The sequence below is a fragment of the Fukomys damarensis genome, unplaced genomic scaffold, assembly GCF_012274545.1.
Source record: "Fukomys damarensis isolate Sample0158 unplaced genomic scaffold, DMR_v1.0_HiC HiC_scaffold_34, whole genome shotgun sequence".
NCBI lineage: Eukaryota > Metazoa > Chordata > Mammalia > Rodentia > Bathyergidae > Fukomys > Fukomys damarensis.
Window position 1 is genome coordinate 6,332,677 of NW_022900946.1, and position 4,819 is coordinate 6,337,495.

A 4,819-nucleotide genomic window follows, 5' to 3' on the forward strand; every position below is an offset into this window, starting at 1 on the left:
CCTCGCGCTTCCTCTTACCCACAATGCCCCGCCCCGGCGTGCGCAGACCCGCCCCCTGCGCCCAGCCATTCAAGACGCGAGCCCGAGATGGGCGGCAGAGGGCGCTGGTGTGGCCACAAAACGGAGCCGGCTGCAAACGTAGGGGAACAAAAAAGTATCTAACCTTGGCAGCGGTGGGATTCGAACCCACGCCCCCGAAGAGACTGGAGCCTTAATCCAGCGCCTTAGACCGCTCGGCCACGCTACCTAGACGTTTAGACTGGCTTCAAAAATCTCTTTAATGTCCTTTCATACATTTAATTTCTCCAAATTACAATTTTGGGGTTGCTTCCGGTGTGTCTCTAATAGATATCTATAATATGCCACATATTTGAAATAAAATGTTTGCTTCAATGATTGTTGGCAATAGATTTTAGAACAAAAAACAGATTTTTAAAAGAATCTGCATTCTCAATCAGACGTTTGCCAGAGGATCCTCTTGGCTAACCTACAGGGACCCACAGGTCCTGGACTAGTGGTCTCGGGAGTAAAGACTGATCTTGGAAGTAACCCGCACCAAGGGGATCTGACAGTCAAACCAGGGTAGCTGGCGCGGGCAGTTCTCTCCGGAAAATAATGAATTTAAATTGCTGGTTGCATTAGAAAATAAATTATTGGTTGCATAAATAATGTTAAAACTTTGCAGATAAGGTACAAATGTTCTTTGAGCTTTGACTCCCAACCTAATTTGCTTCGCAAAAATAACCATCAGCAGCCTAGTTTATATCCTTCAAGACCTCTTTCTATGAATTTACGTGTACATATATCTCCATACAAAATAGTTTAATTTTTCATCGTGTATGAGTTGTTACATAAATATTATACTATCAGTATATCTAGCTCTGCAATTGGCAGTTTTTTCGCCAATATTTTAAATAATACCTTAAAATATCTAGCCTTGTTAACGTGTGTAATAAATATTTTAAAAGACTGGGGAAAATACAATGAAAAAATAATCATCTATATCCCCATGACCTAGAATGAAATTAATTATTGTTAACATTGTGGCATTTTTGTTTCCAATTCTTTTCCTATGTATATACTTATTAAAAGTTGCAGGAGTAATGGGTTAAAAATCTATTTTAAAATATACTAGACTATTAGAACATTACAAATAAAGCCATCCCAACATCCTCCCTTACATGTAACAAATGTGAATTTGATGTGTAACTTTCCAATAATGTCTTTTACATATGTGTATTTATGAACAATATACACTATAGTTTTCTGTATGTCATCTCACTGTGTTAATATCTTTCTAAAGTTACGGTGCCTTGCCCATTAAAAAAATAAAATTTTCACTCCAAGATGTTTTTTTAAGGTCTACAGTGCTAATTCATTCCATGATGTGAACAATATTCTTTCTGAATTTTTGTCGCAACATACAATATGGCAGACTATCTTTGCACACAGCTCTGTGTGTAGCCTTGTAGGATAGATACCCGCAGTAGAACTGCTGCATCACGTGTGTATTTTCATTTTGCACGTTGCCAAGGTATATGAGTGATAGTGACTTTTTTTCTCTTTTTCAGGTTTTGGGTTTTGTTTTTTCGTGTTTTTTTTTTTTTAATACTTTTTCCTTAGTCAGTTTTAGGATGTTATTCTCTACTTCACTTGACTTTTCACTTTTTTTGTTGTAAGAAATCTCAAATCTCCCTCATCTCTGCAGTACTGTATTAGTTCAGGCGGCACTGAGCCACGTCACTCTCTGGAGGAATCAGGCAGAAATCCAAACCCTGGTGATGCTTTGGACACATCCCTGGCAAGCCGTACAAATCACGCTCTTATAAGGAGAGTTCTGGTTTTGTGCTATTTTTATTACACCCTTCAGTGCCACGGTTCGTTTCCAGTTCATATCCAGTGACATGTCTTCTAACATTTGGGGATTCCATACTTCTCCTTCCTTTAGTTCTTCTTTAGTCTGTTTTGTTCTGTGTTCTTCATCCACCTTCAACATATCTGCAAAGATTTCATTATTCTGGGGAATTGTGTTGGGCTTTTGTTTGTTTGCTTGTTTGGGTTTTCCGAGACAGGGGCGTGCTATCTAGTACAGGCTGCCATTCTCCTGCCTCAGTCACCCTTGTGCTGGGATTACAGACATATGCACCACCACACCCAGTCAAGAGTTTGTTTTAAAAGGATTTTGGTTTGTTGTTGTTGTTTTTGAGACAGGGTCTCACTATGTATTTGAGACTGAACTGGGACTCACTCTGTGGCCCAGGCTGGTCTCAAACTCACAGCAATCCTGATCCTCCTGCCTTAGCCTCCCAGTGCTGGGATTATAGGAGTGCACCACCATACCCAGCTTTAAAGGAATTGTGTATAATACAGGAGTCAGTCCAGAGTGGTGGCGCATGCCTGTAATCCCAGCACTCCGGAGGTTGAGGCAGGAGGATCACCAGGAGTTGGAGGCCAGCCTGAGCCACATAGTGAGTTCAAGGCCAGCCTGCACTATAAAATGAGACCCTGTCTCAAAAGAAAACAGGGGCTGGGAATTTACCTCAGTGGCACCATGACTGCCTCAAAAGCACAAAGTCCTGAGTTCCATGCCCAGAACCAAGAAAACAAAAAAGGAATAACCATCTACTGAAGACATAGGCAAATAGAAGAGTGGGTTACCTTCGTCCAGGGTAGGGTAGGGATGTATTATTGCATGGGAGAGGGCCCAAGAGAGCTTTCAGTGGTCTATATTCTATATGTTGAACAGGGTAGTTGGGCTAACATGTCTACATATGTAAAACTCCATTACCCTGCCAGGTGTGGTGGCTGTAATCCCAGCACTTGGGAGGCTGAGGCAGGAGGACAGCTGTGAGTTCAAGACCAGACTGGGTTACATAGTGAGTTCCAGGTCAGTCTCAACTACATAGTGAGGCCCTGTCTCCAAAAAACAAAGAAACAAAAAAACTCCATTAAACTGTATATATTCTTGAGAGTATGCAAGTTACTCTAAGGAGGTACTTGTGTAATTAAAAGTAAAAAAATTTTAGTGTCCTTACCAGGTTCAAATCTTGGAACTAACCTCCCAGTGGGTTTTTTCACTTGCACTGAGACTACATGCAATAAAATGTTGACATATGCTTCCAGTTAAACCTCCTGAACATTTTCTTATCCTTTCCCTCTAGAATTTAGCGCTGTCCTTTCCTCCTCAAAGGGAATAATCTTTCCAGGTAGAAATCTGTTGTTTTTGCTTTCCCGGCATCCACTCTTCCATTTTCTGGCTGAATACCCCTTAACCAAAATGCCCAGGACCAGAAGCATTTCAGTTTGAATTTTAGAGTATTTACATATACGTAATATGACATCTGGAGGATGGGACCCAAGTCCAAACCTAGAACTCACCTACATTCCCTATACTGTACACCTTATATACACTGCCTGAAGGCAACTGTATATTTTAATTTATGCATGAACAATGTCTCCATGTTGGTGCTCAAAGCATTTGTTTTGCATACTCCCTACTCCTCCAGAGTAGCCATCTCCCATCTCCTCTTCCTCTTTTCCCCCACCTTCAAAGAAATTATTTTATTTTCAACTTTGCTCTTTCAGAGTTTACCTACACTGGGGCTAGGCTCACCCTAGGAGCTCCATGTGCCAGCAGCACAGTGGCCTCGCACACCCCTCTGCAGACGTCGTACACCTGCTTCCCAGCATCCAGAATTGTGTTGGTGTGGACTCCTCTCTCTCTCCTCTTTGTAGCTTTATCCCATTAAAAAATTCCCTTCCTGTCACTATTGGGGATTTAGAAGCATTTGGACCTAAATCTAAGTGTGTTCAATCTAACATATGGTTCTGCTAATGCTCAAATTTCTTTTGTTTTTTGAGATAGGGTCTTGCTATGTAGTTTAAACTGGTCTTGAACTCACTCTGTAGTCCAGGCTGGCTTCAATCTCACATGCTTTCCTGCCTCAAACTCCCAAATTCTGGGATTTGGCAGGTGTGTGCCTCTGTGCCCAGCTTCAGATTTCTTAAAATTAAAAAGCTAGTTCCACCACCTGCCTCGTAAGCACAAGGTCCAGAGTTTGATCCCTGGTACCAAATAAATAAAATTAAATTGTGGCATGGTCATACACACCCGTAATCCCTGCACTCGGGAGGCTGAGGCAGGAGGATGGCAGCGAGTTTAAGGCCATTTTGGGATACAGAGTGAGTTCAAGACCAGCCTGAACTACCTAGAAAGACCCTGTGCTATCCCCTCAACTATATACCTCATATAAAAGATGTCCATGCACAAACTACTAACGAGTCTGTCCCATGAATATGGGTTGGGATGGGATCAATGGCAGAGCACTTGCTTAGCAGGGAACCTTGGGTTCAATCACCACCAATGCAAGAAACCAAAGAATTGTATCGATAACCAAGATTTTCTTAAGCTTGGCCCTGTCTTGGAAACAGACAAAAAAAGAGCTGGTGGTGTAGCTCTGTGTAAGGACCCTAGGTTGAATCCCTACTCCCCGTCAAAGGACTCAGACATACTTTATCTTCCCTGCAAATCTGCTAGTGGCAAAGATTATTCTGCTTTACAGGTAAGCAAATCAAGAAATGAGAGAAGTGTATATATTTTATCTAAAGCACACTGACAGCACAGGGGCAAAATCTGAAAGGTTTTATTAGAATTTATTACAAATGTTAAAAATCGGAAGATCATACACAAAAATAAAAAAAAAAATTTTAAGCAGCTCTTGAAAATTTACAAGTGGGCCTACACTGGGCCCACGCTTCCAGCGAAGGTGAATCACAATTACACCTTTCTGAGGGCGGGCGTATAACCAAATCCAGTTCA

General features: G+C 41.6%; 1 non-coding gene across 1 annotated transcript; it reads right to left on the minus strand.

Moving 5' to 3' along the window:
• Nucleotides 1–165: 165 nt before the first annotated feature.
• On the minus strand, nt 166–247 carry Trnal-aag. The gene has a single exon. It is a non-coding gene; the product is annotated as a tRNA-Leu (tRNA).
• Nucleotides 248–4,819: the final 4,572 nt, after the last annotated feature.